The following is a 16,081-nucleotide window of genomic DNA, read 5'->3' as shown; positions in this document are numbered from 1 at the left end:
TCTCATGTCATATCTCAGATAATGAAGTCATTTATCATGAAGTTGCCCATCCAAAAATCTTAGAATGTTTCTGAATGTCTCCCTTTCCTTCACCTCTTCTTTTTCCAACGTTTCTGACTTTGTAAATCTATCCTCTGTTCCTATGTCTCTATCTCAACTGCCAGATATTCAGATCATCATGTCTCACATGCATCATTTGAGCAACCTTCTAAGTAGTCCTTCATTGAATCCCTTCTTTTACTGCTATTATTGATCTAAAATGCAAGTCTGATCATTTTACATCACTCTGATGGCTTATCCACTGTCTCCAAGATAAAGGCCTACTCACGTTTATAAGTACTATTATGATCTCACTCCTGCTTACCTTTCAATTTCTACCACTCCTCACTCTGTATCACATATTCTAGCCATTCTTTTTTTTTTTCTTTCATTTCCTAGAATATACCATTAAGCTAGGTCAGACCACAAAGGCTGATTTGCATTCAAAGACTGACTAGAAGTAAAATTAGGTTTAAGGTTACCTTCATTTAAGCTTTCTACTAAATTAGAAAACAAGTAGCACCAAAGACATATAAACATCTAAGTGAATGAATATAGCTAGCATTCCAGTGTCTCCTTTGTTCCTTAGGGAGATATGACCAAAATTCAGTTATCAAGGTGTAGTATATACTCAGTGAGTACTATGACAGGTCATATATAGAAGCTCAGATTTTGTTCTATTAGGCAAGGTGAGGGGCCATGTTAATGTTCAAAGGTCTACCATCTACCATCTAACAAAATTTTGCTATATCTAAAAACAATTTTTCTTTTTTGGTGTATCATTGGGTTCACAGCAGGTCTTACTATCTTCCATAGTAATGTTTTCTCTTGCCTCCTGGCTTTGTACCTATTGCTGGCTCTGTATGCATAATTCTCAAACTCGTTTTTTTTTGAATAACTTTTGACCATTCTTTAAGACTCAGGCAAAGTGGTCATCTCTTCCAGAACATTTTCCTTGATCATTTTCCTCACTAGGTCCTGTGCATCATTTCTTGGCGTCCTCAGTGTACTGATTTTTAAATGTTGGTCTGTTTACTTGTCTCCTAGTAAATGTAAGCTCCATCAGAGTAAGGGCCAGGTCTTACTCATCTTCATATTTTTAACATCTAGCAAAGATTAACAATTGAAATCACTTAACATCTATAAAAGGAAAGAAAAAGGGAGAAGGGAAGGAATCTTTTCATGATCCAATACAAAGTCAAAGGATAAAGATAATAAACCATTTGGGCAGGAGTGTGTGTGTTGTCATTTTTTGCTAAATAGTTTTCTATCTTCAATATTTAGTTGAATTTAAATAGTGATACATTAATGCCATTTTTAAAAACATCTGTTTGGGGCAGCCCGGGTAGCTCAGCGGTTTAGCGCCGCCTTTGGCCCAGGGTGTGATTCTGGAGGCCAGGGATTCAGTCCCACATTGGGCTCCCTACATGGTGCCTGCTTCTCCCTCTGCCTGTGTCTCTCATGAATAAATAAATAAAATCTTTAAAAAACAAAACAAAAAAAACATATTTTGAAGTGTTCAGTCATGTTTCTTTAAAAATATTAGAATTTCCAATTTCCAACTTGTGTAACAATATAAACTTCTAATTATCACCAAAATTCATGTCTTTTACAGGAATGCTATATTTTAGAGACCAGTATGTATTTTGCAAAACTGTTGCTTTTTTTCCACTTCTGTAATAGTATATTTTAATATTTTATATAAGAGTTCTGGTGCCTCACCTCATGGAACTTACTAATTTACATCTTGTTAATGAAATGACTACACCGTTTAATCAAATCACTATGATGGTAAAGATCAAACAGGAAGGTCTTTTCCATGAAAATTAAATAGCTTTTCAATAGCTCTGTTCATATTTAAAAGTAAAGTAGCAAAATTGTTTTGTTTTGGTGGACACTATATCTAGAGCAGTATCAAGCTTGGTATATTAATAGAATACCTGGTAAGTCTTAAAAACACCCAAAACCAAGGGTGCCTGGGTGGCTCGTTGATTAAGTATCCGACTCTTGATTTCAGCTCAGGTCACGATCCCAGGGTTGTGGGATCAGGCCTCACTTTGGGCTCTGTGGTCGATGTGGTAGAGTCCGCTTGAGATTCTCTCTCTGCCCCTCTTTCTCCCTGCTTGTGCACTATCTCTCTAAAATAAATAAATAAAATCTTTAAAAAACCCCCAAACCGGGATCCCTAGGTGGCGCAGCGGTTTGGCGCCTGCCTTTGGCCCAGGGCGCGATCCTGAAGACCCATGATTGAATCCCACGTCGGGCTCCCGGTGCATGGAGCCTGCTTCTCCCTCTGCCTGTGTCTCTGCCTCTCTCTCTCTCTCTGTGACTATCATAAATAAATAAAAATTTATAAAAAAAAAAAAAAAAAAACCCAAACCAATTCATTAGAATAACAGGTGGGAGTGTTAGGACCAGGCTTCAGTGCATTTCAAAGCCAATTTCGAGGACTTTTATATCTTTTATAAAGATACGGGTACTTTTATATCTTCATTTAATTGAATGTTTAAATAATGGTATATTAATGCAGTGTAAAGAAAGAACATTTGCAATAGAAATCTGTCTTAGAGTTTTCAGTCATGTTTTTTTTAACCCATCATTAGACTTTCCTGTTTCCAACTTATAATAAATTTGAGAATATTGAGTCCAATCTAATCAAAATTTAAAGCTGCTTCTCCTCCCAACTTGGACCAGATGGGCATTACTTGATCCCATCGGAAAAGGCATATTTCCTTACCACTTATTAAAAGTGGTAGATTGCCCAAATTCAGTATTCTTTCTTAGGACATGAACCTGTGTACATAAGAATGCACATGAGTTCCTCTGTGGTGCCGCCACGGGACTTGGGCAGCTAGGGAATACTAAAATGTAGTGTTCATACTACCTGCTAATTATGAATAATGAAGTCTTTTGTCACTGACTCAGGCATCTCATGTCTTCTGCCAACATCCATGAAACAGTAATAGGTTAATTTATTAGCTTATAAGCAGAGTTAGATAAATAAATCCCAGACAAAGAAGAAGCACATTTGTAACTGGGCTCCCTATCTAGAGGTGTTCTAAGTGGATGGATAAATCTCTTGATGTGGATACCGCATAAGCAGCAAGAAATGAAGCCCCAGATTAGTTTTCCTTGGACTTCTAAAGTCATGATGATGGCATGAATTTTGGAGCACCTGAGTGGCGCAGTCAGTTAAGTATCTGCCTTTGGCTCAGGTCATGATCTCTGGGTCCTGCTATCAAGCCCTGTGTTGGCTCCTGGTTCAGTGGGGAGTATGCTGGAGGATTTTCTTTCCCTCTTCCTCTGCCCTTCCCCCTGCTCATACTCTCTCTCTTTCTCTTAAATAAAATCTAAAAAAAACCAAAACACAATAACACGATTTTTATTATTCCTTTTAGAAAACATAGTACATAGGTTTAGACTTGTCAACAGAATACCATAAGATTCTTATGGAGTTGTCTGATGAGAAGGATATTTTTGTGCCCCTCCAAGTTGAACCACTAGGAAATCCCTCAATACATAAATGACCCAACTTCCACCCATTATCTCTCTATATTCCTATTCTAATAAATCTTTATCTCCTTTCGGATGAAAGGAAAGTCAAGATTATTATGCCAAAAATGTAATTGATTCTAGACTTTGTAACAAAGCTGTTAGCACCCTGGGAAATCAAGATTTGAATCTCTAATCTCTGCCTTGAGAACCTTCTTTCTGCCTTATTGTAAGTTAAGTATCTCTGACCTGTTTTATTGGAAATTCATGGACATGTTTCATCAGCATTAATGAGACTTTAGTGTCTAAGGCAGAGGTAAGAGTACTCATAATATATTTCTCATTGCTGAAAGCCTCTGAATGTTTATCAGAATACTTTTAAAATATATATTAAAGTTTTTAATGCTTTCAAAATCTAGTCTGGCGTTCTAAAAGAGTGGTGATTCAGGTTTGGATCACCTATGATATCTGGCCTTGACTGAGCGTAAACAAAGCTTTAACACTAGCATCATGGTCACAACCTCTTAATGTCTTCCTTTGTCTCTCCTTATAAATGTTTTGTGTGTCATCCACATTCATCCACTGGGTGGCAATATGTACTCAAGAATGTATACTGTTTCTAGTCTCTTGTCTACTGCCGCTGTCTACTGCTCCCCCCCCCCCCCCCGCCCCGCAGCGCCCCCCCCCCAACTAAATTTAAGATATGTCAAACTTTTTAATCTGGAAAATAGCCATGGTATCAAATCATAAGAAACAATTTTGTCTGAATTCAAGCTCCTACCTAAAAGTGACTACAGAGATTTTAATAATGTTAATGCTTCCTGCCATTTACTCTCAACACATTCTCTCCTCCCAGTATGTTCACACACTCATTTGCAAAATAGATGATCTTCATGGTCTTCTCATCCTTCACCATTTTAGAGTTATTCATATCTCCTTAAACACACACATGCCCTTTCTAAATTCCCCCAACCTGTTTTTTAATTCCAATACACTTAGTATCCTATCTCTTCTGTGGCTCTTGCCTGACAATGGACTTTTCCCCTTTCCCATTTATACTTATTAAAAAAATCAAATAGTATAATGTTAAGGGATTTTTACATATCATCAACTTTAACCACGTGATTTTTTTTCCAGATGAGCATACTAAAGTGCCAATATAAAGTCAATAATGATACTATCTGAGAATCTACTTAGAGATTCTACAGACACCAGTGTTAAGACCCAGAGACCTAGTGACTTTCTTAGGAGCTTTATGTTTATTTTCTTGATCCTCAAGTCTGAGCTCTTTTCACCACAGAGCTTTGCCTTGTTTAATCATCGACTTATACATTCAATTCCTTCATCAAGTCAACAAAAAATGCTTAAGTAGCTGCTCTATTCCTGGCACTGTGCTATGGTTTGCAGGTACAATTCTGAATAGTTCATACTACTTTAAAGAGTTGAATCTAAAATTGGGTAAACTGCCTAAACTGCCACCAGGTGGCATAAGCCCTCAGGTTGGCAAGGACATTTCTAGGTAGTTTGTAGGTAACCATTCAGTTTTCCTTCTTAGACATTTTTTTTCAAACTCAGATGTTGAGAACTGGTTTGAATATGCAATCAGATTTATTTTCTGTTTCATTTCATGTTTTACTTAGTGAGTCAATGTTTCTTCAAACTGGTTCCTTCCCTCACGTTTAGCTCCTTTATAAAAACCTGAAATTTCACAATGTCAGGAAAACAACACTTTGGCCTGGTCTCAGCCTACTGCAAGTTCTTTTTTTTTTTTAATATTTATTTATTTATTTATTTATTTATTTATTTATTTATGATAGATGCACACAGAGAGAGAATGAGAGGCAGAGACACAGGCAGAGGGAGAAGCAGGCTCCATGCCGAGAGCCCGACACAGGACTTGATCCCGGGACTCCAGGATCACGCCCTGGGCCAAAGCAGGCGCCAAACCACTGAGCCACCCAGGGATCCCTCTACTGCAGGTTCACTGCTACTTCTGTCCCTTTGTTCCTGCTGTTCTCATCCCTGAAATTCCTTCTCTTATAAACTCATCATTGACTTACTTGTGTTCAGCAAACATTTGAGTGATTATTATGATGATGCTAAATATGAAATACCAAACTATGTACTCTATTTCCATACCAGAATCTGCTATGTCTCTTTCTATCCTGAGAGTAAAGATCTAGTTGGTAAAATAGGTATGTAAACAAATTGAAGGCAATTACTAGGCCAAGTGGTGACCAAAGTATCAGCCTTGCAGGGTGGTCAAGAAAGAAATTGGCTCTTGAGTTAGGTCTGGATGTAATTCAAATAGTTTAAATGGATACAGTCAAAGATGGTTTTATAGAGTGAGATGAAATGGCATGGCATTTCCAAGTCTGACAATTTTAGCATGGTTAGAAGGTATGATGTACATAGGTAAATGATGTTAAAAAGGATAGGGACCAGATTTTGAGGGTCCTTGAATGACATGCAAAGAAGTTAGGAGTTTATCCTCAAAACATTAAAAGTCATTACAATATTTAGGAAGGGAGATGACACAAATAGATTTGCATTTTAGAAAGATCACCCCAAGCTGTATGCGGTAAGGCTTAGGAAAAGGTAAGACCAGATGCAAGGCAACCAGTGAGGAAATGACTATGGAACCTGAGTGGGAATATTAAGGCCTGAACCAAGGTAAAAACTGTGCTGAAGGAGAGGCAGGGCTGGATCTGAAAGCACAAACAGAATTTGATAATATGATATTGTGATTTATAATAAGAAATAATATATTTGGTCTTTGTCCCTTTTCCTGGCAGAGAGCTCCTAAAACCCATGGAATTTTCTAAGTGATGAGAGTCATAAAGGTGTCTTTTGTTATGTAAATTAGGTGGCTTTTGGAAAACTGTAACCAAAGGATGGGATTGGTTGCCAGGAGAAACAAAGAAAGATTAGAGGGTTAGAATTTATGTTCCTACCCCTGACCTCAGCAGAAGGGGGAGAGGCTAGGGGCTGGAGGTTGAATCAATCACCAATGGTCAATGACCAATGATTTAATCAGTTGTGCTATGTAATAAAGCCTCTGTAAAAACCCCAAAGGATGGGGTTCTGAGAACTTCCAGATGGGTGAACACATGGAGATTTGGGAACAGTGGCATACCCAGAGTATGGAAGCTCCCTGCCCTTTCTCCATACCTTGCCCTATGCATCTCTTCCATTTGGCTGTTCCTAAGTCATATTCTTTTATAATAAACCGCTAATCTACTAGGTAAAATGTTTCTGTGAGTTTTGTGAGCCATCTAGCAAATTAATCAAACTTGAGGAGAGAGGTCGTGGGACCCTGCAATCTATAGCTAACTGCAACGACCTGGACTTGGGACTGATATGAGAAGTGACACTCTATCCAGGTAGTGTCAGACTGAGTTGAGTTATAGGACACCTAGCTGGTGTCTGAGAATTGCTTGGTGATGTGTGGGAAAATTGCTCTCCGTACAAATTGGAATTAGTTCCAGAACCTTTAGGTGAAGAATAAAATATGAGAGTAAGGAGAAAATGCTAAGTGGCCACCAGGTTCCTGGCTTAGGTCACTGGGTGAATGTGATGTTATTAAGTAAGAGAATACAGGAAGCCACGCAGGTTTTTTGGGGGGTTGGGGGGTGATGAATGTCTTGAGTTTACTTAAGGACGTCTTATCTGATTATTTGCACTAATCAGCCTCATGTGTTATTAACATATAGGCTAGAATGGGATGCCTGGGGGACTCAATGGTTGAGTGTCTGCCTTTGGCTCAGAGGATGATCCTGGGGTTTCAGGATAGAGTCCTGCTTCTCCCTCTGCCTATGTCTCTGCTTCTCTCTGTGTGTCATAAATAAATAAATAAATTCATTCATTCATTTTTTAAAAGATTTTATTTATTCATTCATGAGAGAGAGAGACAGGCAGAGACACAGGCAGAGGTAGAAGCAGGCTCCATGCAGGGCCTGATGCGGGACTCCATCCCGGGTCTCCAGGTTCACACCCTGGGCCAAAGGCAGGCGCCAAACCACTGAGCCACCCAGGCTGCCCTCATTCATTCATTCTTTAAAAAAGAGAAGCCAACCATATAGACTAGAATGAAAGATCACAGTAAAGAAAAAGTGTATATAAAAGCGTTCATCAATCAATACGTCAGTCAAAAAAATTTTAGTGCTTCTTTGATGTCTTCTAAGGAGTTAAGCACATTGTGTATATGGACCACACATCCCAAATTTTCCACAATAGTTTCATTTTCCTTCACTATTACTTCCGATAAAGGCAATTCATTAAATGTATAGTTAATGTGATTTAAGTTTTATATCTTGTAAGACTTTTTTCCATAAGTTCATAAGTTATTAAAAGGTTTAAGGCATGAGTCCTGCAAATAAGAAAACTGTAGTCTAACCCAGAAGAACTCAACATTTATTAAAGAACCATTTAGTAGTAAACTTCAATGTTATAAAGCTTTATATGGGGTATTCAGAGAGTGGCTATCATTTTTAGAAGGAGGAATTAGAGAGGGCTATACTAAGGTAAAACTGGAATTACAGCAGTGCTCTAAAGAATAACCGGTATCTGAAAAGTCAGGCAGCGGATGAGGAGAGCAGCATTAGGAAAGACACTGACTGAGTTGGAAACGACGTCAATGTGTTCAAAGGAGATTGAAGATCATGCCCTATCTTGATTTGTCTTTTGACTCAGCCACAGAGAGTGGTTGATAAGTTGTATGACTCCTATTCCTGCTTTCCCATATCCACCTCCTCTTCATGATTCACTTTGTTATTATTTTTCTGAGTTATAATGAAGATTTCTAGTTATATGGTTTCCATAATCTCTTTTTCTATTCCATTCCTTTTTTTCAATTTGCATCTCATTCTGAATTTCTGCTTTTCTGACCTTCAACCTAAAAGTGTTGCTAAATTTTATATTCCTAATCACCTTAGTTACTATTTTTGGTAACAATCCCACTTGCCTGTGAGGTCCACATGCAGCCTTTTGAGGCAATATAATTGAAATTTCCATTAGAATTAACTGTATAATAATGAGATAATCTTCTAGCATATTTTCAAGAGCTATGGACAAATAGACATGTGGCACTGAAAAATCCGTCATATGACAGGGATATGTATTAGTGCCTCCTGCACAGTAGGCATTTGATAAATCTTTCCAAGTGAATGGATTTTACATAATGACCTGTAAATTAAAAAATAATACATCCTTTCTGATGTACACTTTGGATAGCACTTTTTACTATCAGAACAAGAAATACATAGGAGGCTCAAGGGATAAGCAGCAAGGCCATAGTCCTGGGTATAATTTCCTCTGTTTTCTCCTTCAGTCAAATCAAGCTGACTTCTATGCTCTGAATGGAGGTGAGAGTCAGGGAACTGCTGTTACCCCCCTTCTGTCCATTAGGTCCTGGCCCAGGGATATGTATGAAGTATATCAAAAAACTAGTCCAAATGGCTGATGTCCACTTCAGTTATTTGTTCACAAATAGGAGTTCTGAATGCTTTGAAAACAGTTTGTTCTTTAAACTTTGTGAGCATTCCTTTTATAATTTGTTTATACTGTTTGTTGAACAAGCTGCTGATGTCTCTATTAGAACAAAATTAAAATTCAACTAGGCTCACTCTGATGGTTGATCATAAATTCCAGATTAGCAAAGTCCAAATTAATGAGATTTTGTTATCTATCTAAATATGCATATGCATATAGAGTTACATGGATGTGAGTTAAGAATGATAGCAATTTGGATCTGGAGGGAAACATAAAGAATACTGTTTAAAGCTTACATTTTACAGATGAAGAGATTTGTGACTGGTAAATTGTTCTTTTTTCTCATACTCAAGAGACTAGTTCTATATTTAAACACAATCCAGAAATAGCCTCTTTACAGATATAATTTGCTATGATTCCATGACTCTGCTGAGCAGGTTACATGTTATATAATGCTCTTATTTTTATTAGGTGTTTCTTATCATCTTCTGTAAGTCTACAGGTACTTTGAAGGTAGAAATTTTATTTATCTTTATATTTTCCACAATATCTGCCCCAGTTCATCTCACATCTGATACTGGATTGAGCATGAAGCCATCTGCAGGCAGCCATGATCCAGCATGAAATTAAACAGGCATTAAGGTGGTAGGTCTCCTGTGGGATTAGCACATTTTCTTTTGCTTCAGAACATCTGATAGTTTTCCTGGATAACCTTTTCTTCTATTTAGAGACCTACAGTCTACACTGTTTACCTGATAGTTATAAAGCTGTCTCCCTACACAGTTCAGGCCTTCCCATCCCATTGTTTCTCCACCCTAAAACTAACACCAGCATTGGACTGGACTGGATTTGTCATCCCTGATTTGGACACAATTAGAATTGCTACCCCTGTACAGGGGGTACTGTACTTGATGCCCCTTACTTGTGCACCTCAGCTCATCACCTTTCATCCTAGCAGGCTGTGTATAACTCAGGCATCCTGCTGTAACCCCACTCTGAGAGCTAAAGCTATTGTTTGCGTTTCACTGTTACATAAAAGAGATTGGTGTTGAACAATTTGAAAAAATGAATTTTGTCATTATTCACTTGACAAATATTTGTTGAGTACCTAATGTACACCTTACCACATGCTGTTCAGGTGCTAGAGATACAACAAGGAACAAGACCAAGTCCCTGCTCTCCATGGAGTTTACTTCCTAGTCTAGAAGGAAGATGATAAACAAATACAAAAATAGATATATAAAATAAAATCACTGCTAAAAAGCAAGTCCTGTGAAGAAACAAAGTAGAGAAAGAGAATAGAAAATGACATCATTAATCAAAATCACTAACACGAAGGAAATGCAAATCAAAACCACAAAGAGACATCACCTCATGCCTGTTACAATGGCTATTATCAAAAAGACAAGAGATAACAAGTGTTGGCAAGGATGTGAAAAAAGGGAGCCTTGTGTACTGTTGGTAGGAATGTAAAATGGTGCAGCCACTGTGGAGAACACTATAGAGTTTCTTCAAAAAATTAAAAATACAGCCACCAAAACTGAGCAACTGGAGCCTCTAGTGAGATGCCAGTAGCCATGGAGCCCTAAGGGCAGTTCCAGCCAAGCTGCTTCTATCACATGAAGATGGGCTTTATGATGGGCTGAGCAATGGGCATAGTGACTAGGTTGCTCTTTGGCACTTTTTCCTGTCTCAGGGTCCAAATTGGGAGGATTGGGAACTGATGTGTGACATTGGGAATACCATGATATAGAGTAGTGGTACCTTTGGCACATTCATGGCCATCAGAATGGACATCTGATGCTAATCAGAGCAGTGGTTGCCCACTACAACTACCCTTCCCCATCAGTCCCAGCTCATGTGCTATAATAAAAGTCTTTGAGTGGTTGAAAAAAAATAGTGCCACCATATGATCCAGCAATTCTACTTTTGAGTATTTATATCAAGAAAACAAAAACATTAATTTGAAAAGATAAATGTACCCCTATGTTGATTGCAGCATTACTTATGATAGCCAAGGTATGGAAACTACCTCAGTGTCTATCAGCATATGACTGGATAAAGAGGATCCACAAACACAATGGAATATTACTCAACCATAAAAAGAAGGAAATCTTGCCATTTGCAACAACATGGATGGACCTCAAGGGCATTTTGCTAAGTGAAATAAGAAAAAGACAAATATTATATGATCTCACTTATATGTGAAATCTAAAAAAAAAAACAAAAAAACAAAAACAAAAAACCCAAACCTCTCCCTGCCAAAAAGAAACCCATAACAAGCTCATAGACACAGAGAACATATCAGTGATAGCCAGAAGTGGGTGAAGATAGTGAGTGCCAAATGAGTGAAGATAGTCAAAAGGTACAAACTTGTTATAAAATAAATAAGTCCCAAGGATTTAAGGTACATTATGGTGACTATCGTTTGTAACGTCTATTATATATTTGAAAGTTATTAAGAGAATAGATTTTAAAAATAATTTAAAAAAATAACAGGAGAGAGTGCTATTTTAGAAAGAATGGGCAGGGAAGGCCTGGACTAGAGACATTTTGGAATCATCTGCATATAGGTGGTACTGAAACCCATAGGACAGACGAGTGAGATCATGTAGAGAATAAAATGTACTTGGTGAAGAAATGTCTGAGAACTCAGCCCTGGGACATCCCAGCATTAGAGGTAGGGAACTGAGGAGGATTCAGAAAAGATCAAGAAGGAATAGTCACTGAGGTAGAAGGACAATACAGCAGGAGAGTGTAGTGTTCTAGAAGTCGAATTGAGAGAGTATTTCAAAAAGGAGGACAGTCAGCTTAGACCAAGAATCAACTCTTGAATTTGGCAATTAGAAGTTAATTGGTGACCAAGGAAATACTAGTTTTGTTGAAATGGAGGGGACCCTGATAGGAGTCCACTTGAGAGATTGGGAGAAGAAAGGGAGAGTAAATGTGCACAATGCCTTTGCAGTACTTTGCTAACAAAAGGAAACAGAAAATGAGCAGTACCTAGAAAGGGCTGTGATGAAGAAAAGCTTTGATTTTTCTAAAATGGGAGAAAGAAGACTCCATTTTTGTGAGCAAAGAACAAAGATGCAGCAGAGAGAAAACTGGCGATGCAAGAGAGAGGGGTTATCATATAGGCAAGAGGCAGCGAGATTCATTGTGTGTGTAGACAGACCACATTTCTTCCAGTAAAAACACAGCTTTCAGCCAAAGACTTAGGGCATTGCAAAAGAAGGCAAATAGGAAATGGTAAATTAATCATTTTTGGCAAGTGTGCATTTCATTTCTGTTCTGTTTTGCTTATCATTAAGTTACTATTCATAATATAAGTGAAGTTATACTGATAGTGAGAATGGTAATATACAGAATTTTAGACAATGCCCCCTTCAGTGAAGTCAATGGTATCTTAGTGAATTATTTGTAGACTCTAATCCTAGAAAAACTTGAAATGTACACTCCTCATGGGTGTATGGTAAATAAACTATCACATTATTTTAATTAGACTGATGTCGTTAAAGCAATAGCAGCTTTCTTTTTGTAGCATGTCTGCTAATAGTGCTTTAGTTTTCTTGAGGAAACCCTCAGAGAAAACCCAAATGGGTAGAAAAGTATGACCCTATGAACAGAAAATACAACCCTTCCTGTTTGGGTTTTTCTCTTTATAATACTTCAGTTCTCAGTTCTCAGGCATAGATAGGGGTTGAAACTGACCTAAAGTCCAATGTACTTAAAAAAAAAAAAAACGTGTTCTACAGGATGAGAAATTCCGTTAAGTAAGAAACAAGATTATCGGGACATCACAGTTGTGATCAGAAAGAGGGAGCATCCTCAATGAATATAAAACCTTAATTAAGACAGGTATGATGAATTCCTGGTAATGTAAAACCAGAGACTTTTAGATCTAGAGAAAGACAATAAAGATCATTTATTCCAACCACTTTGTTTTACAGATGAATAAACTCAGCGACCATGTGATTAAATAACTTACATGAAGATTCGGAGGTGAATATTTGCCTGTGTTGGGTGAGTTTTAAAATTAATACAAAGAAAACTAGAATAGTGATGATGATGATGATGATGATGATGATGATGATGATAACATTTATTGAGTACTTTCATATGTCGGGCACCATGCTGACTATTTTACAGTCATAACCTTAATGAAAATTTACAGCAACTATATGAACTGGAAAGTAGGAGGTTTCTTAACCAAACTGCTACTTAATTGACTCACCAGGTTCACTACTTCTATCTCATTACCTTCTCTTTAAAAAACTGACTGATGTAGTACCATGATGAATACTTTAGGCTGGTAAGTTTTTTCAAACACTTCTTTCCATTTGTCTAACGTGTAATCTGCAGGCACAATATATATTGGTATCAGTATCACCTGAGAACTTTTTAAAAATTGTGATTATCAAACCACCCCCAGACTCCAAGGCTTATCCCAAGTGTCTTTCATGCTCCTTGGGCTAGTGGCTTCCCAAGTCATATTTATCTTATGGTGAAAGGCAAGAGAATCTTTGCTCTTGTCATGTCCACTAACACCCTATTAGCCAAAGGAAAGCAAATGGCCAAGCCTAAATTTAAGGAGTGAGAAAATATAGTCTCATTAAGGAGAGGGATGAGGGTGAATATTTGTTTATTTTATTTTATTTTATTTTATATTTTATTTTATTTTATTTTATTTTATTTTATTTATTCATCAGGGAGAGAGAGAGAGAGAGAGAGAGAGAGGCAGAGACACAAGCAGAGGGAGAATCAGGCCCCATGCTGGGAGCCCGACATGGGACTCCATCCCAGATCTCCAGGATCACACCCTGGGCTGAAGGTGGCGCTAAACTGCTGAGCTGCTCAAGGGTGAATATTTGGTAAACAGTGATCTAATCTACCATCTGAGTTTAAAATTGGTATTTTCTTCCAATAATATTCAGAATGTTGTTATCAAAGCAGCACAAGTATTTGACTCAATACCATTTAACAAATATTTATTGAGTGACTTTTATTTGTTGGTGTGTGTTAGGTATTCAAGATATATAGACGGATAAGACAGTCCCTACTCTCAGAAACTCAGAGACTAGGGCACCTGGGTGGCTAAGGTGGTTAACCGTCCAACTCTTGATTTTGGCTCAGGTCATGATCTCAGGGTCATGAGTTCTAGCCTTGCATCAGGCTCTGCGCTGAGTACAGGATCTGCTTAACAGTCTCTCCCTCTGCCCCTCCCACTTGCATGTGCTCTCTCTCTCAAATAAATCTTTAAAACAAAAAGAAGCTCAGAGACCAACCTATAGGCAAATCAAAATTTCATGTGATGAATGCAGCAAAAGCATTTACAACTCTCTAGAGTTAGTGTTATTATTCATTTTATACATAAGAAACTGAGACTAAGAAGGATTAAATGATTTGTGTAATATTACATAACAGACAAAATTGAAATCCCACCCCTTTTTAGGGCCGAGCATTAAAAACCTAGGACTTCCTGTGGTTCTATACATCCTTCCTCAGAAAATGAACACAAAAGTGATTCAATCTAATACTACACTTGAAGCTGAATCCTTGTATCCTTAAGGCAGCAAAAAACCAACATCTAAGTGAATTGAACACCATGATAGTGGATGCAGAATGGATCACATATGTTTTCTGCTACTATGTAAATCTGCCCCTTTTACTATTTGACTTAGATTCCCCATCAAACTAACCTTTACAGTATTTAAGCCATTAAGCCGGATTTGTATATCCATCCTGGGCTAATAGAGATCAGAGATGCTTGAGAATACTTGGGTCAGTTTTTAAAATATCTGAGTCACAAGCCATAGTCTTTTAGTGGATTGAATTTTTGTTAATAAAAATTATTTTAATGATAAAGGGAAAAACTAAATGGACCATTGGGGCTTCCATTCCTGAGAAGTAAAAAGAATGATGGGCAGTAATAAAGTATCCTGAGGACTGAAGGGTATGTATAATGATGACTTTCAGCCCTGTTAGCCACTATGAAGCTATTACTATAATGTTCTATATCAATATTTAATAGTGTGTAGTAACAGTTTCAATATGAAATAGCTTTTCATATTTGTTCAGAAGAATATCCATGAGCTAATGTTTGCAGAACATTCACCACAATCCTGTTAAAGCATATTATAGATACCATATTATTGTTCCCATGTTAAAAAAAAAAAAAGAGAGAGAAACCAGAACTTCACTAGGGTAAAGTAAAAAGTCTTTGGAAGAGTCCACTGGAGCATATGAGTTTAGTGACTACTAGCTTGGATAGTAGACTTTTGGCTCTTGAAACAAAACTTTTGGGGAGTGTTAAGGACACAAAAATAAATCCAACCACTAAGGCTTAAGTTTATATGGCCTGTCAGAAACTAATGAGCACACTTAATGCTTGGGCAAGAACCAGGATAATTATGAGTATTAGAAAGGATAAGGAAGTTTGGTGAATCAGAAGACTTTTTCTTTGCCATCATTTACACTGGAGGATGTTTGTGTTCTTTTCTTGCAGTGACTTTCATGTTGGTTATTTAGGGTCTGGATTTTGGTTCACTTCAGTTATAGTTAATGTAACACTAGATGCCAACACTTTATTACTTCAATTTTCCCTCTTCTTTCCCAATTCCCAAGCTTGTCAGTACTAAAGGGATCCCTTCCATGGTGCTTAGTACTGAGAGTTTCTTATACAAACAGAAGCACAATCAAAGCTGCACACATTATTCCCCTTCTTGATGGCTGAGTATTAGAGCTGAGTTGGGCCTGTTCTTCAGGGAGTTCCCAACTATTAAATTTGGTAGAAAATATATGCATGGTATGATTTCAGTCTTTTTGTACTGGTTGAGGCCTGATTTGTGACCCTGATCTATTGACACCTGATCTATTCTGGAAAATGTTCTATGTATACTTGAAAAGAATGTGTATTCTGCTACTTTAGGATGAAATGTTCTGAATATATCTGTTAAGCCCATCTGGTCCAGCATGTCATTCAAAGCCATAGTTTCCTTGTTGATCTTCTGCTTGGATGATCTGTCCATTGCTCTGAGTGAGGTGTTAAGGTCCTCTACTA

The 16,081-nt window shown here is 37.6% G+C and overlaps 1 protein-coding gene across 4 annotated transcripts in view; it reads left to right on the top strand.

The window, feature by feature from the left end:
- Positions 1–16,081, top strand: part of LACC1 (laccase domain containing 1) — a 182,046-nt gene that overhangs the window by 13,779 nt on the left and 152,186 nt on the right. For all 4 annotated transcript variants that reach the window (XR_007404839.1, XR_003147916.3, XR_003147914.3 and 1 more), the window contains one exon: positions 12,972–13,044. The gene's annotated coding sequence lies outside the window, so the exon portion shown is untranslated. The remainder of the gene's footprint in view (positions 1–12,971; positions 13,045–16,081) is intronic.

Source organism: Canis lupus, chromosome 22 (assembly GCF_003254725.2).
Source record: "Canis lupus dingo isolate Sandy chromosome 22, ASM325472v2, whole genome shotgun sequence".
Classification (NCBI taxonomy): Eukaryota; Metazoa; Chordata; class Mammalia; order Carnivora; family Canidae; genus Canis; species Canis lupus.
Note: the sequence above shows the minus strand (reverse complement) of the source record. Positions and strands in the feature narration are given on the sequence as shown.